At 39.2% G+C, this 20,341-nt stretch overlaps 1 long non-coding RNA gene across 1 annotated transcript; it reads right to left on the bottom strand.

Annotated features, from left to right (window-relative positions):
* Positions 1 to 1,061: 1,061 nt before the first annotated feature.
* LOC122125641 lies at positions 1,062 to 19,199 on the bottom strand. Its single transcript, XR_006150767.1, has 4 exons — positions 18,693 to 19,199; positions 9,443 to 9,449; positions 3,161 to 3,165; positions 1,062 to 1,073 (listed from the first exon to the last, which is right to left on the bottom strand). It is a non-coding gene; the product is annotated as an uncharacterized LOC122125641 (long non-coding RNA).
* Between the last annotated feature and the right edge of the window lie 1,142 nt (positions 19,200 to 20,341).

Raw genomic sequence — 20,341 nt, 5'->3', positions numbered from 1 at the left:
GTTCTAAACTCTTCCTAGGACTTATTTCATGACACTGTTGAAAATAGAAGGTTGGGGCAAAGGTAGAAGTTTGGGGGAAAGGAGGCAAATCATTGCATGATTCATCTGAGTGTTCTTCTAGGTTAAAAATTAAGATTTTGGCCTTCCAGAAACCTCCTTCTTGCTAAGTATCTCTTGCATCATGGCCCAAATTCTGTCTTTGGATCTCTTTTCTCATTCTGTTCCAGAATTCACATTCCATTTGTGACCTTCCTTTGTTACTCCCTGTTTTCCTCTTTGTAGCTACTACTTAATCAAGGACTGTAGTTAATTTAACAGCTTTCTTAGCTTCAGAACTCCCTTAAGTGAACATCATTGGCTTTTCCAGATATCCCAACTGGCAGTAACATAACACTATAGATATAAATACAGGATTTTTATTCAGTTGGACCTAGGATTGAACTCCAATTCTCATTATTTTCTAACTGTGTAACCCTGGATAGCTCAGTTTCCTTATCTATAAAATGAAATGATGTTATTTCTTTCATGTACTGTTAGAATGAAAACATTTTAAATCATTCCAGAAAAGTTCTCAACAGAGTGCCTGGACCCAATTTTAAAAATAAGTAGGAATAGAAACTTCAGCTGAAAGGTGTACCTAATATGGAAACAATGCTAGTGCTGGTTCTGATGGGTAATTTGATGTGAAAATTTGCCATGGCCCCTGTCACAGGTGTTTCTGGAAGAGATTAGACTGGTTGATTAGACTGGTTGAAGAATATTGGCATTCATCAATGTGAGGAGGGATAAGTTGGTTCTCTCTCTTGTTGGGCTGAGACATTCATTTTCTCTTGCTCTTGGGCATCAGAGCTCCTGGTTCTTGGGCCTTCAGATGTAGGATTATACTAATGCCCCATACACCACTCTCAGCCCTGCCAAGTTCTCCAATTTCCAGCGATAGATTGAGAATTATACTATTGCCTTTCCCTTTCATGACTCTCAGGTCTTCAAATTTCACTGAATTATACCATTGGCAATGCTTGGTCTCCAGATTGCAGATTGTATACCATGGTTACCTTCAGCCTCTGTAATTTCTTAAGCCAATCCCCATAAAATTTTTTCTTTTCTAGATGTCTATAAATTCTGATGGTTCTAGAAGACATTGACTAATGTATTTGTTGACCATGGGTGATGTATATGTAGTCTTCTGCAGTGCAGAGTAGAGAAGAGGTGTGAATATGAAGGCCAGCAACGGTATTGGTGAACAGTCTCAAGTGGTGTCTTAAGGCAGTTCGGTTTGCAGAAAAGGGGTGGTTAGGAAATTCTAACATTTCCAACTCAAAAACCCCATCCAAGTCACGGCACCATACGTAAGGTATATTAAATAGGTAGGTTTCATTAGGTAGCGGATGAAGAGAGCACCACGCGCTATTCAGGCAGGAAAAGTTTATTTACTGAGCTGCTGGCCCCGGCTGTGCATGGTGGAGAGGCATGGCTAAAACGGAGGATAGAAATAGTTTTTATATCCTTTGCTTTTGCTCTGTAGATCCTCACATCCACTAACCTGGTTCACTCTTGTCACTTATAGTTAAGTCATTAAAAAAAAAAAAAGGCCCTGGAGTTGTACTCTGTGCCTCTACTTTTGGTCCATTTCTCTTTCTAAAGCAGGGTCCTGTCCTGTTCCACTTCTTAAAGAGGCCATATTGTCTAAAGATAAAGCCAGTAGTTTACACTGGCATTCCATATACCAGCTCCGATGGGTCTTCCACCTCTGGTCTTATAGCTGTCTGTCACATTCTGTATTCTTGTGCATTCTGTGGTCTAGCCCTTGAATTGCCTTTGCCGTTTTTGCTTTGACCCCTTATCTCACACTGAATCTGTTTCTTAGATGGTCTTTCTTCCTTTCCTTTATCTGATCAAATTTTAACAACCCTTTTCAGATTATCTGAAACTATCTTTTTCTTCTCAGAGTTCTCCTAACCCCTCAGTTATTTCTTCCTGGAATTTTCAGGGTTCCCCCCTCTTGGTTGGTGTTATACCACTTTGAGCCATTCCTCAAGCTCAACTTTTTGCTGGTTATATTGGAGATGGAGTCATGTAGACTTTTCTCTCCAGACTAGCTTTGAGCCATGATCCTCTGATTCCTTAGATCCCTGCCTCCTGAGTAGTTAGGATTACAGGCTTGAGCCACTGGCCCCTGACAGATTTTATTTCTTTTTCAATGAAGTCATTTACCACTTTTATCATCTGAAACAGTTATTGACTATTCATTTTACGAACTCTACAAAAAAGATGGAGTCCTTGAGAACAACAGCCATTTTTGTATTACCTGGAGCACCTATTACTTTCCAATAAATAAAGTTGAGTTATTAAGGAGTGACTGGCTTCCTGTTAAGTCTTCTCATGCTCAAAACTTTATTCTCTGATTAAAATTAATTGTAATAAAAATTTGTAGAAGAAGGAAAGCACTGACTTTGTTAGCTTAGTCAGAGACTATATGTGGGAGAATATATCAAGTGAATGATGAGTTCAGAATCATCTCAACTAGGATATGATGCCTTGGAAAACTAAGTTGCTCTTCATATGAAATAGAGTTTGGAAAACAGACAGATGCTTCTGGAATATTTTCTAAATTAAAAGTACTTTCTGGCCTTTCATCTGAACATGATCACTTGAACTTTACAAAAGAGATGATTTTGCTTTACTAATCAGCATCACTTCTTCATGAGCCCAGAGCTCACATAAATCACTATCAAGAAATCAAGAATTCTATTATAAAAGCAAAGCTTAGGGGCTGGGAAGGTGGCTCAGTGGTAGAGTGCTTGCCTTGCATGCTTGAGGCCCTGGGTTCGATTCCTCAGCACCACATAAGCAAAAAGAAAAAAGCCGGAAGTGGCGCTGTGGCTCAAGTGGTAGAGCGCTAGCCTTGAGCTGAAGAGCTGAGGGACAGCGCCCAGGCCCAGAGTTCAGGCCCCATGACCGGACCCAAAAAAAAAAAAAAAAAGCAAAGCCTATGTCTTCTTCTCCCTCCCACTCACAGACTTTACTTATCAAAGTTAGTACAAGGCTGATCGTTGTAGGCATCCGGACAAGATATTTAATTACCTAGTTACCAATTAACACAGAAGATCCTGTAAAAACTCAGAAATCAGACCTACAGAAAAGTGGTATAACCCCCCACTCACACTTATAAGTGTGAGAAATATCTAGAACCACTCTCTATAATATGTCTTCAATTTCCCTAGCTGTTTAGGTTAAATTTAATGCCCAGTTTTAAACAGGAGTAGTCCCAGAGGTTATTAGATGAGGAAAACTGAGCAGTAAATAGGCCTCATTCATTTCCATGAAGTAAGTAGGGAGATGTGATTTTCAAAGATTGGAAAGGATTTCTACCACTTAATTATAATATCTTAATTTATTAATTAATTACTTAATAATATCTTGGGTCCAGCTTCTCAGGACTCTGCAAATGCGGGGGAGAGGATTTACAGTGAGGTCAGACAGGGCTAGTATTATGTAAAAAGGCACCACCTGGCCAGATACTAGGTAAAAGAAGAGCTCTGGAGTCTAAAGTCCTTCTCTCAATTTCGAGGCAGTAATTGTAGAATTTAGCCATTCATGAGAGAGTGACAGAGAGACCATAAATACCAGCAGAAGTATGTTTGGAATTTGTCTCTGAATTCTGCCTCTAGCTGTGTTTGCTTAGACATTTTAGGATGGGAGAGTAGTGTTAGAACAGGATGGAGAGTTGCCTGCTTTCCTGACAGGGCTTTTCTATCTGGTTCATCAGTGAGCATGTGGGAAGGTAAAAGTAGATTTGTACGGTTGTAGATATGACTCTCACTTTGGCAAGATTTCTGTCAGTTTTCCCTCAGTTCCTGTTCTATACATCTATCAGGACGGATGGCAAATCTGAGCACTTTTATGTTCTCTCCTGCCTCTGGGCTGACAGTGGAGTGCTGGCTGTGTGGAATGTGTGTGTGTGTGTGTGTGTGTGTGTGTGTGTGTGTGTGTGTGTGTGGTGGAAATGTATAATAAGTAGGGCACATGGGTGTGTACAAGGCTTGTCACATTGTCCCATTGGGATGCAGTTCCACCTCATAGTTTGAGGTTTCTAAGATGAGTTTGCTCAGGGGTAAACAAAGGCTGTTCTGATAGTAGTGACGGTGGCAGCATGCAGGTCAGTCAAGGGTGGACTCCAGAGGACTATGAATCCCAGTGTGGGTTGCTTATGCCTGTAATCCTAGTTACTCAGAAGGCTGAGATTTGGAGGATCACAGTCCAAAGCCTGCCTGAGCCAAAAAGTTCAAAAGACCAGCATAAAGTTAAACTGGAAGCATGGTTCAAAGGGGAGAGGCCATTTATGAGCAACTAAACTGGTCGAGCATGAAGACCTGAGTTCAAGTCCTGATCAGGAATCAGGTTAGTTGAGTAGGAGACAGCTTTAGTGGAAGTAAATTAGACCTGAACATGGTTGTTTGGAGGAGAGAAGTGATATTAAGCAGATATATAGCATATCTTTCAGCATTTCTTGTAGAATATGGGGAGAAAGTTAACCCACCACATTGAAACCATCTTTTGTTGATGTGTGTCAGTGGATTTGTATGCATTCGCCACATAGAATGGCTGAAAGTGACCAGAGGGATTTGTGACTGTGATGGCCAATCTTGGTTGTCAGTTTGACTGGATTGGGGGATATCTAGAAATTTGGTAACTTGTAGGTATATGTATAAGGCGGTTTCCAGACACAACCCACGGGACAGTGAACTGAGAGGGGAGACACAGGGGAGACACACCCTTAACGCGGGCAGCAGAATCAAATAGGCTGGGGCGGGTGGGATGTCCGGAAGGACAGGACGGGTAGCACAGGCATGTTCCCGCACACACAGGCTCCATTCTGCTCACACGGGTGTTTTTGTTTGTTTATATTTTTGTGGTTGCCACAGCCTTTGGGCATTACCACCGGAGGCTTTTTGGACTTACCAGGCTTCAGCCTCTTTTTTTTTTTTTCTTTGTGGCTGTATCATTGGACTCTCATGTTTAGAAGCTTCCAGCTTTGCAAACCAGTCATCTGATTTCCCTGTCTCTACAGCTTTCAGTGGGTTGTTGTGAGACTATCTGGTCTCAGGTTATGCAAATCAATCCAATAAATCCCCTCTTGTAATTATATATGAATTCTATTGGCTCTGTGCCTCTGGAGAACATTGCCAAATACAATGGCGGAAGGAGGAGGACCAGGAAATGCTAATATCCCCTGTGGTGGATGGTTGCCTGTGTACTTTCAAATACTGGCCTACCTGTGAGCATCTGGCTGGCTTTCAGACAGGAAGAAAACAATGGTTTTCATTACACAGATCCAACCTGCTCCATACACAGACCAAAATGGGGATGCACAGAAGGAGGATGATGGAGAGGAAACAGTAATTTCTTTCACGTGGCAGTGAGCCATTGAAATCCCTCACCCCTCCATGAATGATGGCCCTGCCCAAACATAGGCATGGGTTGGCAGTAAGCAAATGCATGTCCATAAGAATGTATAGGCTCAGGATCATGGAGTCAACTACTTATTTAAATTAATATATCATGCCATTAATGCTTATTTCTTCTCCTCCAACATCAGAGAATCCCTTTACCTCATGAGTAGTATTTTCTGGTCCTGAGATTAGGAGATCTATGTGCTACATACTCTGTCTCTGGCTTCAAAACAAGCCTGGAGAATAAGCACACCTTCTCACCTGGGAAATGAACCTTTAAACTCCTCATTTAGAGATTAGTTTTCCATTGGAGGAAGTCCGGCTTGTTAAAGATGGTAGAAAATGCAGACCAGCCTCCAGGGATTGGATTCTCCAATTCTGTTTCTTTTGAATTCTAAAAATCCCTGGAAATTAGCCAGGAATCTCTAGATAGTTCATCTGTTAACCTGAAACTGGGTTCATTTGCTGTGTCTGTCAGTATGAGCACTTAGAAAGTAGGTGGTTTTGTTCTGCTTGATCTTCCAGTGACTATAAAGTGCTTGCAGAGAACATGACATGTAATCGTGTAGAAATAACTGTAGCAATTTATGTCTCTTGAACTCACCACAGATTTCTAATGGTAGAAAATAGTTTCATCATGACAAACTGAGAGTGGACAAAAGCCATTTTAAATATTGAATTAAAGTGAGAAGGAAAAGAAAATGGGAAAAATAAAGCGATATTCTATTCTAGAAAAGAGATAAATCTGCTAACAAAAGCCATTGTAGGCTTAGCTTCATAGCCTAAGGAGTTTATAAGCAGCAGAAATGTATTTCTCACAATTCTGAGCTGAGATGTGGATCAAGATGGTGAGGGAAAGCCCTCCCATGGATGGCCTCTTTTCCCTTTATGCTCATCTGGGAGAAGTAGCACTAATAAGCTTCCTTGGCATATCTCTTTTCCTTGGCATATCTCTTGTGACTTGATCACCTCCAAACACTATTGAATAGGACATTAGGTTTCTGCATCAAGATCTTAAAGGAACAGAAACATCTAGACTGTGGTGATCATCTTGGGAATGAGGGTTCGTATGGTAGGGTTTTAAGTTTAAAAAGATGCTCCAAAATGTACTTTTTGGGCTAAGAAGATAGCTCGATATAGAATGCTCACCTAGGATGTATGAAGCCCCAGCTTTATAAAGTCCAGTGAAGTAGATTCACATGCTTCAAAGATAAACATAAATCCTAATGTAATGAGAAGAGATACTGTTTCACCTAGTATCAGTGATTTTTAGGATTTCCTGGAAAGCATTGTGGAGACATGAATGTCTCTTGTCTTTACCAATCCCCTGGTCTAGTAGTTGCAACACCTATGTGGACTTGTTACTATGGGTTTGGGAAAATTATTTCTATTTCGTGAGCTAAAGGCCTGGAAGGATGGGGAAGAAGAATGGTGAGTACTGGTATGGAGGAAAAATTTAAAAACAAAAAGATTTAAGGGGCTGGGAAGTTGGCTCAGTGGTAGAGCGCTTGCCTTGCATGCATGAGGCCCTGGGTTCGATTCCTCAGCACCACATAAACAGAAAAAGCCGGAAGTGGCGCTATGGTTCAAGGGGTAGAGTCCTAGCCTTGAGCTGAAGAGCTGAGGGACAGTGCCCAGGCCCAGAGTTTAGGCCCCATGACCGGCAAAAAAAAAAAAAAAAAAGATTTAAGGGCTTTCCTACATTTATCTTAATATTTTCTGATACATTCTAGTATTAATAAATGAGTACAAACAATTCTGTAAGACTGTGAAATATATCATGTGCAGAGAAAATAGAATGAAACAGAAAACAATGAAATTGAACCTTATAGTTGCTAGGTTTTTGTGCTTAATCCTGAGTTTTGAGTAGAGAATAGAGATTAGCAATCACTGCTGGGTAATTATAAAGAACATTTTTGAGCCTCATGAAAGCTAAGTATTCCAATTAATGCATCGTACTCAAAATAAATGAGCATGTGAAAGATACTTTCATGTTGCTGCCTGGCTGAAAGTCTGTCCTCCATTAACAGTGGGAATCAATTCTTGAAAATGATTTGACAATTTGGCTTTTAGAAGGAAGATACCAATTAACCCAAAGTGCTATAAGCATTGGGGTTCTCTTCATTGAGGAGACAACCATGACTGAGACTGAAGAAATTTTTTGACTAGACATTAGGTAATGAGTATAATTTTATGTCATTATACAGATCTGTTTACATATGCTAATACACATTAACATATGCAAAGCAAATGTGCATTAACACATGCAATGCATATAATTAAAAAGGCATTGCTATGTGGCTATGTCTAGCCTGGTTAATAGTATGAAGAAGTAATTTTTCAGTTTTTCTCCTTTTCCTAGGGCAGCTCCTCTGTTATGTTTCCAAGATTGATGATGCTTTCTGGAGGCTCAGAACCTCCACTCTGGTCATCTGTAGAAGTCTCCTTGGAGTCAGCATTGCTCTCCTGCTCTGCCCTCTCAAAACTCTTATCTTTAGAGTGCTTACCTCTAACCTCATTAGGTAGAGTAACAAGACTATGCCAATTCATACTGAGAATGATCCGAGGCCTAGGGAATTTGCATAATAAGAAAAGTATTACTCTGAGGGAATTAATCTTTCATGAAGGAATTTTACTGGCTTAGAATGGGGACTTTTCCAGACTTACTGAGTGATCCTCTACAGGAACTGACCTCCTGAATCCTTAAGTTTAGACCAAAGCTTTTTTCTTTCATTTCTCAACATTACAATCAGTTGTCTTAATTTCAGTACTGGAGATAATAATTGGTATTCAGTTCTTACCAAGGCCCTTAATGTTTCCTTCCTTCCTTCCCTCCTTCCTTTCTTCCTTCCCTCCTTCCTTCCCTTCCTTCCCTCCTTCTTTCCCTTCCTTCCCTCCTTCTTTCCCTTCCTTCCCTCCTTCCTTTCCTTCTTTTTCTTCCTTTTTTGTTACTGTGTTTTGAAACAGGGCTTTAATATGTAGCCCAGATTGGCCTCAAACTCACAATCTTCCTGCCTTAACCTCTCAAGTAGTGGGCTCAATGCTTTTTTAAAATATCAGAATTAATGTTTTAGTAGATTTTTTTATTAGCTATATATTGGGTATAATATTAAGCCCTGGCCTATTCCAGAGAGAGGAGTGCAAGGAGAACGTGAGACTACTAGTATCCCATAGGTTGAGCCTTTGCTCATGACTTTCTTGGTCTTCATCTCTGTAGCCTTAGTTTTGGAACTTCTGGAGTTGTAGTGAGTACTGGACATTTTAGATAATGGAGGAGCACTATTTCCCTGAGTTGTTTGAAAGACACTTAAAAGCCAGACTTGTCTTTTGTATTCCATACCTCTTGGCTGCAAAAGCAGTTTAGGGTATGAATGGACTATGCAAGAGTTCCCGTACAGTGGCCTGTGGGCCTCACAGTCCAAGTTCTCAAGGGCTTTATAGGATTTGGGGTGAATGCCCTTTTCCCTCACAAACCACATCTTCATTAACAAGTTGTTGTAAAATGATGAAAAATCAGACACTAAGAAACTGGGAATTTGCCAGGTACTGGTGGCTCATGGCTATAAACCTACTCAGGGGGATAGGATCTAAACCAGCCCAGGCAAATAATCACCAAAATACCAAGTGGAGGTATAGCTCAAGTGGTAGAATGCTAGTATTAGCTGAAAAAGCTAAGAGACAGGCCCTGAGTTCAAGCCCAAGTACCAACACAAAAGTAAAAACCATAAAAGTAAAAACAAAAACAAAACATTTTTCTAGAAAAATACACTTGTTACAGTTGGCTCCTCAGAAGCATCACTTGTCTAATAAAGCAGTTTACTGTTTAAGACATGTTCTGGAGTGGGAAGTAGATTTGTTTATGTATAATAACATGAAGCATTCCGACAGTGTTTGTACTGTTCTGTATCTTGTCTATGGAGGATGAAATATAAAACTACACAAGATAGGGTTGTATAGACAACACACACACATTCCTGTACATGTAAAACGGGGAATCTGAGTAAGATTGGGGAATTATATGAATAGCAATGTCAGTATCTTGGTAATGATATTAAATGGTCATTTAGGAAAATGTCACCACAGGGAAGAATTAAGGTTTCATGAGATATCTCTGTATTATGATTATTACTACTATTATTATTTGGTGTTACTGGTTTTTTTGTTATTTTTTGTGTTTTTTTGTGTTTTGTTGGTTTTGTTTTGTTTTGTTTTTTGTTACTGGGTTTTGAACGTAAGTCTTTGTGGTATTTTTGAAGTCTTATTTTTGCTTTCACTGCCCTAGACAATGATCCCCCTATTTATACTTCCTGCCATAGCTGGATGACAAACCCAGCTACTGGGCAAGATTGGGGTGGGGGGTGGGAAGGGGTATCTCAAGAACTTTTTGCCCAGGCTGGCCTTAATCTTCAGTCCTTCCAGAAATCCTTCCTTCTGAGTAGCTAGGATTACAGACAAGAGCCACCAGTGCCTAGTAATTTGTATTAGGTCTTCAATCACATGTAAATCTATAATTATCTCAAAATAAAGTTAAAATATATGTGCTCTATCACAGAAAGATAAAATTATCCATGCAACACATAGTAAAACACATTTTCAGAACAGTAGTTAGGGCTGAGACCACCACTGTGAGTATACATATATTTTTGCTACCAGTTGGTGCAAGACAACTTTATGTGTGGCTAATGTCCTAAATTAGGTGTCCTTAAGCATAGCAACTCTCTTTATTCTTGCATAAACAAGGAAACCATGACTCTATTAGCATTTTCTATGCTGGTGAGTGTAAATATTTAATAAAAGAAAATAAGCTGAAGGTTCTCTAATTGGATTGGTTTTAATTTTTATTTATTTATTTACTTTTTTTTTTTTTTTTTTTCCAGTTGTGGGGCCTGAACTCTGGGCCTGGGCGCTGTCCCCAAGCTCTTCAGCTCAAGGTGAGCACTCTACCACTTGAGCCACAGCTCTATTTCTGGCTTTTTTTTTCTGCTTATGTGGTGCTGAGGAATCGAACCCAGGGCCTCATGCATGCAAGGCAAGCACGCTACCATTGAGCCACCTTCCCAGCCCTGATTTTTATTTTGAAGTGTTTACAGAGTTTCAAAGAAAAATGATTAAGAAGAAAAGTCCAAATCCATACATGGAGTTGGAGAAAACATGTTTAACTTTTTGTGCTTCCAGTAATGGAGTATTTTTGTGTTAAAGCAGAGCGTCTTCCTTTTTAAGCTGCAAACATTCACAGATCATGTAACTGCTCTGCTTTTATAACCATACTGTAAACCCCTCCCTGATCCAGAATAATTGGTTGTGGAATTTTAATATAGTTGGGTTACTAACAGTTTGTATGTATATATGAAACACAGCAATTTCAAAAGATTCGTAGACAGTAAAATGTGCTTAATTTAATACCTCAAGCTCATTAGGGAATGGGAGATGGTAACGTGAAGTAGTCAATATGATAAAAAAATATTTTTAAATTTGTATTTTCTCAGGATCTGGTAACATCAGAAATAGCAGTAATGTATCTCAGTAATTCCTATGAAGGCAAATAATTTAGAATGGGTGGAAGATAATGCAAAGTTAAACTCTGTACATTATAACATCTAACCACATTCTCTCTATCAGCTGTCATTATTCTCTTTCTTCCTACAAACATAATGTAGGCCAAGCAATTTAAATTTTCTAGAGTCTTCATGTCTTCGAGTCTCTTCTTCATTAGATGAAAATGATTCTACAGACAGAATGCCAAATCCTAGGATTTTTTCAATGTTTCAGTTTTAAATTCAGATGTAATCAGCATTAAAATTAACTTTTATGTTAAATGGATAAAGTATCTAGTACATGCCAGATGAGTGTTCTCATGGAATATACTCCATAATCAAACACTTTACATCATACATAATTAACTTGGTCTACTAGGCAGACATTTGAGTTAATACTGTCAGGGAAAAGGAGAGAAAACATCACCTAACATTATGGAGAGTCAGTATATATTTTTTTCTTCAACCTTCCATTTTTGCATTCCATGTGAGAATCTTGGTGATTGGAATTATATAACTTCTTGACAGATGCTGGTTTCTCACACCTATTATCTTAGCTACTCAGGAGGCTGAGATTGAGGATCACAGTTAGAAGCCAGCACCAACAGCTAAAGCCTGTGAGATTCTTATCTCCAATTAACTACTCAGAAAAAGGTGGAAGTGGTACTGTGGCTTCAGTGGTAAAATGCTATCTTTGAGCAAAAGAAGCTCAGAAACAAGGCCCAGGGCCTGAGTTCAAGCCCCAGGAATGGCAAACAAATGAACAAAAAACCTAAAAGAAAACCCCCAAAAAACCAAAAAACAGAGGCAATGATCACTTAAGGGATTCCCAACATATGTATCAGTTTTGTATGAATCACAAAAAGGTCAAGACACAGACATTGTACAGCACCTAGGATGAACAGCACATTATCCTAATTTTGTTATATCTCTGCGCTCAGGTGATTGTCTTGGATGTTTCATGGGGATTCTTATTGCAAACTCAGAGAGAGAATTCAATTGTCAGGAAAATCTGCTCCATTTAGTGGCTGCACAAAGTGCTCACCAAATCACTTTTTACAATGAGCACTGGACCAGCGGTGGGAAATACATGGGGTAACAAGAAATTGAGGTTTTGACAAATCCTTATTCCTATTTTAACCTGATTGTTTCAAACCTTAATATTTGTTAATATTTTAGGAAAATTATTTTACTCCTGGTATGTTAATTTTGCCTAAGAGTATAAATGAATTTGGCTTTAACTCGCTATTTTAAAATGCCTCAGTAAGGCATTTAATGCATATATCTCTAGGTCACTTCTCGAGGTCCTATGAAAATGCAGGAGCATTGAGCTCGGCAGTGGGGGGTGCGACAGGGGAAGAGGAAAGAGAATGATGGAAAGTGTATAATACTGAAATACACTTTGTCCATGTTAAAAAGAAGGCAGCATGTGGAAACAATGAGTCAGCTGGTGAAATCTTTCTTTTTTCCTGGCTGATGGACAATTCTCCAGTGAACTTTAGGCACAGGGCATGTCAGGGGAGGGTATCTGGTTCTATCTTTCACAATTGCTGTTGGAATGTGGTCAGTGTTTCCTGAAGTTTCAAGTGTTAGGAGGCTTGGTCCCCAAGACCTTTTAAGAAGTGGGGTCCAGCTGGGTACCAATGGCTCACACCTGTTAATCGTAGCTACTCAGGAGGCTGAGATAGATCTGAGGATCGTGGTTTGAAGCCAGCCTGTGCAGGAAGTCCCTGTGAGAATCTTATCTCCAACTCACCACTCAAAAACCAAAAGTGGTGCTGTGGCTCAAGTGGTGGAGCGCTAGCCTTGAACATGGAGAGGCTCTAGGACAGTACCCAGACCTAATTTCAAGCCCCACAACTGACAAAAAAAAAAAGGCAGGGGGAGTCCGGTGAAGTCATTAGATTACTGGGGTGTGCCATCATAATGGACTGAGATCCTTTCTAATTTCTTGTATCTAGAGATGAACTAGAAACCTGTCATCTGCCATCGCCATCCACCCTGAGTTGGTATAGCCAAGATCATCTCTGACAAGAATCTTTGCTAGATTTTGGCCATCTAAAACTGAGCTGAACCAACCTCTTTTCTTTATAAAGCCAGCTTGCCTGCACTCTCTCATCACAGTAACGAATACACGAGTAATATAACATCCCTGTTGGCAGAAACTGCCCACTCATGTCTGCCATGTACTAGTTTCAGAGAGTGCCCAACCTTTTGTTGTTATCCTGTGTTTTATACAGATACCTTTACAATTTTCATTTTGTGTTGACAGTAAAGAAATTAATTTTATGATGGCAGAGATGTTTCCAGCGTTTAAGGTTTTGACTCTACTTATCAACAACACATGTTCCCACTGCCTGTGGTAGAGAGCCCTCAGTTATAATTTTCAAACACAGCAGAACTAGGAGTTGCCTGGGACACGGAAGGAAAGATGGTACAACAGATAATCTCACAGTCACACTCCATCGTCCCAACTACGTGCGTATGTGAGTGTCTTACCTACCTGCTTTCAAGGTCCATGCAGACCACACATTCCACAACTTGCAACAACAACAAAATTAGCAACTGTTTTTGTTTTGGATCTTGAAAATATGGATATATCAAAAATTTCCAGTTAGAACACGAATTTATTTTCTCTCCTGTGATGTGTATTTGTTTATTAATGCCAGCATAATTCTTTTTTTTTTAAACTTGAGATAGTCAAGGGAAAAAATGTATAAGGGTGCTACTGAGTAACTCTATTTTTATTTTTTGTGGGTCATGGGGCCTGAATTCTGGACCTGGGTGCTGTCCCTCAGCTCTTCAGCTCAAGGCTAGCACTCTACCACTTGAGCCACAGCACAACTTCAGGCTTTTTCTGCTTATGTGGTGCTGAGGAATTGAACCTAGGGCTTCATGCATGCAAGGCTTCATGCATGCTCTACCCGAGCCACCTTCCCAGACCTAAATTTTTTTTTTATTGTAAAGAAAATATACAGAGGGGTTACAGTTAATTCAACTATTTAGATTGCTTGTTTGGTCTACCTGGCTGGAAATACTTCCTTCATCCCCCACCCCCACCTTTTCTCAACAACTTACGTCATCTGAAGGAACTGAACATCTATGACATAATTGCTTGTCAGAGGGGAAGGGAAATAACAAGGCTGAAATAAGGATACAGGTTGACCTAGTGTAACAGAGATGTACAAGACACTATGTTGAATCCTGTATATATAGGGAACTCAAGAAACTAATCCCTCCCAAACCTAACAAACCAATTACTAAATGGGCAAGGGAACTAAAGAGGGACTTCTCAAATGAAGAAATAAAAATGGCAAAGAAACACATGAGGAAATGTTCATCATCCCTGGTGGTGAAGGAAATGCTAATAAAGACAACCCTGAGATACCACCTTACCCCAGTCAGAATGGCCCACATCCACAAATCAGCCAACGACAAATGCTGGAGGGGATGTGGAGAAAGAGGAACCCTATTACACTGCTGGTGGGAATGTACACTCATACAACCACTTTGGAAAGCAGTCTGGAGGGTCCTTAGAAAGCTAAAGATTGACCTCCCTTACGACCCAGTCATACCACTTCTAGGCATCTACCCTGAACAGGAACCAAATACAAGGACACGTGCACCTCCATGTTTATTGCAGCACTGTTCACAATAGCTAGGCTATGGAAACAACCCAGATGCCCCACCACAGATGAATGGATCCAAAAATTGTGGTATCTGTACACAATGGAATATTATGCAGCCATTAGAAATGACAAAATAATGGCATTTGCAGGGAAATGGATGGAGCTAGAAGGAATCATGTTGAGCGAGGTAAGCCAAGAGTGAAGAGACAAACAGTACATGGTCTCCCTGATAAGTGGATGCTAAATCCAAAATGTTAGGTGATACGACAAAACTAACAGGACTTAAAAAACAAAGAACTCCCACTCTTCTGGTCGAACCACTACTAAATATCCCCATGCTGCTGATCACATATATGGTATATAACATGTGAACACCATTATATGTTATAGACCGTGATAGACAATTTGCTCCAGGAAAGTTAGAATGAACTTGTGACTTTAAATGAGCATCATTATTCCACAATACTGTGAAATTCCGGAAATTATGTAATCACTTAATCACAATCAAAAAAAAAAAAAAAAGAACCTCAGGGAAGGTAGGGAGGGAGGGGATGGTAGGGGGAAAACAATGGAGGGGGTAACAATGTTCAAGAGGAAGTGTACTCATAACCTCACTCATGTAACTGTAACCCTCTGTATAGTATCTTTACAATATAAAAAAAAATAATAAAAAAACAATGCTCGATAGGAAATGAACTCATTACCTTGCTCATGTAATTGTAACCTCTCTGTACAATATTTTACAATAAAAATATATATTAATAAAAAGAAAAAAAAAGACACTATGTTGAAAACCAACTTTACAACTTCAGGGGAGCAGAGCGAAGAGGTGGGAGGGAAGGGATGGTAGGGGAAAAACAAATGCTCGATAGGAAATGTACTCATCACCCTCCTCAGGGAACTGTAGCTCCTCTGTACAGTATCTTTACAATAAAAATGTATACATTAAAAAAAGAGCACCTACGCAAAATGTCCTGGGGTTTGGCCTGGCTTTGGTGTTGTTTCGTGGTAGCTCTGCTGCTGACACCTGTTCCCTGTGTCTCTGTGCAATGTCTGCATGTGTGTAAGTTTCTGGATCTTTTTTAGATCTTCTTTCTTTCTTCCTCTTTCTTTTCCTTCCTTCCTTTGTTCCTTCCTTCCTCCCTTCCCTCCCTCCCTCCCTCCCTCCCTTCCTCTTTTTGTTGTCAGTCATGGGGCCTGAACTCAGCTCCTGGACCCTGTCCTTGAGTGTTTTTGCTCAAGGCTAGCAATCTATCACTTTTTGAGCTACAGTGCCACTTCGTTTTCTGATGGTTAATTGGAAATAAGAGTCTCATGGATCTTCCTACCTGGGCTAGCTTTGAACCACAATCTTCAGACCTTTGCCCCCTGAATAGCTAGGATTATAGGCAAGAGCTACCAGCGCCCAGCTTTTTAGATTCTTGACAGCAAGCTTGATGTCATATGCTAAAAATTATTTGTTGACATAGATAAAAATAAGGTCCTCTAAGGTTTGTCAGGATAGAGTTAAGTCTTCTGAATTAAGGAAAAATGTTGCAGTTTTATATATAAACAAATTCCTTTCTTCTCTTTTCCCAAGAAGTGCTGCAAAAAGTAAAGGAAAGAACTAAAGCTTTTGTATCATTGTATGTCAATCCATCTATAATTATGTGCCCTATGAGGGGACATGATACACATTCCACACACCTGTGCAACCCTTTATTAAAGCAACAATCAAAATACAGGATGGATCACATGGTTTTAGTTTTTTTGCTACAGTAATATCAACTTATAGTCATTTGTTTACATCTTTAAATTATTTTTTAAAAGGTGAACAGTTTATAGTTCTCAAAATCAGCAAATTGACATTTCTTTCCAGGTACATTTTGTTTTTAATCTTGCCTTCTAATTTAACAAAGAACAACCAGAACTACTGAAATACAGTGAAACATATGTAGGTGCAGTGTTGATCATGGTTTTGTGGTGTAGGAAAGATACCTTATGTGGTCTTAGATATTGATTAAATGAATAATAATTTATGCTAGAATATTCTTAGAAATACTTACTTTCTACCTTTGCATTTTCTAGCTTTGATTTTGATTGTAGCATTCTTAGTATTAGATCCTCTGTAAGTTCTTTCTCTAACAAGAACCTCATTTTAAAGATGAAAATCATCCTTATAATTTTCTTACATAACAGTTAAGTGTTTAGTCCTTCAGAAAAAATAAAAACAATTCTGTTTTATTTGATTATTTCTCCCACAGTTGATTTGTTAATCCAAATTTGTGAGTCACTAAAGAAGCCAAAAAAAGTCATTAAGAAAATGAACTTTGTTGGCTTCTTAAAGGACTTTACAGTGAATAGTTGAATGTAAAAGCAAACAATCTTGTAGGTAACAGGTACTCAGAATAAGTATATGAATACACAATGAGGTTTGGTAGATATTCAAAGAGACCCAGTAAGTCAGTTTAAAAAGTAAGAATAGAAATAGTAATTACTTAAGGGACTGCCAAAAGAGTAAGTGAGCTAGGCAGAATATGGAACTGTGCTGAAAAAAATAAGATATCTGAAACAGAAGTTAATATTCCATTTTTTTAATTGAATGAAAACACTGAAAAGAAATCCCAGTTTGCAGAGCTTTAAGAGTTCTAGCACTAATAAAACAGTTGTATTCCAAACCACATACCAAAAGGTTAACTGATTTGGCTTTCTAAAAAATTCCTTCCAGTGCTTGACCAGTTTTGCAGTCATGCTTGCTGGTTTCTATCGGTGCACTCACATGCAGAGTGTGCCTGTTCAAAACATGCAAATATTCTTTGTGCCTCACATTTTTTTCATGTGCTACAGAGCTCAGAAGATCTAGATCCCAGTGAACAACAGCCTAAGCTTTAGACTTAAAACATATTATCAGTCTAGGAAAACGATTTCCACCACTATAGTTAAGACTCATCCATCCATAAAGTTGCTTTCTTGTATTTCACATTTGCCCTTCAAAGGGAAGTTTAAACAACCTAAACTTATGTAATGAAAGATGAAACAAATAATAAAATAATGTAAAGAAGGGAAGAAGATTCCAGAGTCCACGGTATGGGTTATCAGGTGTTGTAGCCTTAGCTGGTACCAAGGAAAGCCCGTAAGCATCCAAGACATTTGGACAGAAGACATGACACGACAATGCTTGGGATGAGTGAGCACATTCAGACGTTTCTAGACCCACTTCTAGACAGATCACATATATCCACATTTGGTTCCTAGAGATTTTAGTCAAGTATTAGTATCACTTTTTGCCACATATGATGTACAAAAAGATGATCATAGCAGCAGATCTGCCCCTAAAGATATGAAAATATAATATATAAAACAAAACCATTATAAATTACATAATTTTTATATAAAATTCTTTTTTATTTCCCATTTAGAATAAATACCATCCAAGTTTATAGATCACCTAAGTGAACTAAATATGCACATATATGTAAAGAATTTTTAGAATTTCAAGAAAAAAAAATTGCTGGGATATGACCAGAATGACTCTGAAACCAGATTTTTTTTTTTTTTTTAAAAAGCATGACCTGTATAAGATCTAAAGGGACGTAGTGTTAAACTTTAAAAACTGCCCAAGTTGTCCAAGTACAATGTGCTCAGGCTCACATTCCACTGCACTCCTTTGAATTTCTAAGAGGCTGGACAGTTCACTTTAGTTTTTGAACAAAATGGCTGAGAATCATGAGGTCTTCTGAAATTCCCATTTTAGCAGGAGGGTCTACCATTTCCTAAAGATGCTGTGAGGTGTATGAAAAGAGAAATTCTCATCATAAGCCAAGCTTCTTTAAGTTGTCTATTGTTACATAATAGCATTTTGATTTCTTAAAGAGGAAGTTTTCAAAAGTCTACACAATCTACCTCACTGCCATTTAAAATAGCAAAACCAATTCAGAACCATTCTTTGGTCACACATTTCAACTCTTGCTACCTACCCTCCCCCACAAAAAAATCTGCCCAATTTTAGTTTATTATCCCTAATTAATATCTACACAGAATGGATGGCCCCAGTCAACACCTACACAGAACGGCTGCCCTTCTTTCCATGTGGAAACCTACGCTGAGTTTAGGTGGAGTGAGAACTGAGCAGAATGGAGAAAAGTTCACACAGTATCACAAAATGTTTGCAATTCCCTTTTGTTGCTTTGGGCATCTAATTCAAATATAGCAATTTTTTAAACAAACAATTGGAAAACTTTTTATGTTCTAAGAGTTTCTGCAATCTACATATATAAATGCTTTTGCAGGGAGCCCAAACATGAGTCATGGTCCCACTGATTGCTTACTACTAAATTTTTTAGGTGACGCTTGAAATAGTTCTAACTAGATAGGAACAGGTAATTTCTCTTCAGAGGGATGTCTAGTTAAATGTCATCATCTTGTAAAGTTGCCTTTAATGTCCATTTTATTTATGAATAGGAATATCAAGGTCACTTCTAAATCCAAGCCCACTACCCTCAACTGCAGAGGCTATAAAAGTTTGGGATCACAAAGCCAGGTGCTGGTGGATCATGCCTGTAAATCCTAGCAACTCAGGACCCTGAGATATGAGGACTGCCATTTGAAGCCAGCCTGAGCAGGAAAGTCTGTGAGACACTTATCTCCAGTTAACCATCAGAAAACTGGCAGTAAAGTTGTGACTCAAAGTGGTAGAGTGCAATCCTTAGGCAGAAAGTCTCAGGGACAGTGTCCAGGCCCTCAGTTCAGACCCCACAACTGATACATACACAAAAAAGTTTGGATCACAAAAATGTCCAGTGTCACATACCCATCTGCTTATGTGGTATGGTGGGGACTGTCATAGTTTTCAAACTTCCCAAAAAACTAAATATTTGAGCGTGGAGGGGTCTTATGGACCACTGAGTACTGAAGGGAATCTGTCCATGATCGCTTCCCCAGATGGTAAGAGAGTGAGGACTGAGTATCTGTGTCCTCTCTCCCATTGCTAAGTTACCACATAAACCCTGTCATGCTTACCATACCAATGCGACCAGCACCCTTACACCTATTTTAAGGTTCTGGTCTCCCATGCTTATAAGTGAAAATGAAGCAATACCACTGCTTCCCACTAAGATTACATGTGAATTGTGCAAGCGGTCCTAGTGGTTTTTTGAGAGGCAGAGGGGTTCCATAAATTGTTCGAAATTTTGAGATTTTTTTTTCAAAAGTGGAACCTCGTTGAGTAAGCAATGCAGTGTAACAATATTGGAGGAAACTAGAGATGAAAGAAAAAAATCTGTAAAGTAGCTGCGAAAAAGAGCAGAGATGATCTTATCGATGTGGCTCTCTGAGAGACTGAGACTGTTTAGTGATGTTAGAGGGCTTCATGTTACACAGAGGGAAGTGGAGGCACAGACTTGCCCAAAGCCAGGCAGCTGTTTATTGGCACGGTAAGGTAGGTGCTAAACCTCTGGATGACTAGCTTCATCTTTGTTCTGTAACATCACGCTGCCTTGCATATTTGCATATACTGATGTCTTGTGGGACTAATTCATAATTCAACAATTTTGGCATAAAGTTAATGGCATGGTTCTCTATACCTTCACCTTAATCTTTCCCTCTGCCTTTCAAGGGTCAGTAAGTCAGCTATGCAGGTTACAAAAGTGGACCTGGTTATGTACTTCACAGATCCTTCTCCTGATGTCCTATCACGTGTATTAGTCCTGGGAAACCCTTCTGGGAAGCTGATATCTACAACTGTAGG

This window comes from Dipodomys spectabilis, unplaced genomic scaffold (genome assembly GCF_019054845.1).
Source record: "Dipodomys spectabilis isolate Male_0828 unplaced genomic scaffold, ASM1905484v1 ptg000009l, whole genome shotgun sequence".
NCBI lineage: Eukaryota > Metazoa > Chordata > Mammalia > Rodentia > Heteromyidae > Dipodomys > Dipodomys spectabilis.
Note: the sequence above shows the minus strand (reverse complement) of the source record. Positions and strands in the feature narration are given on the sequence as shown.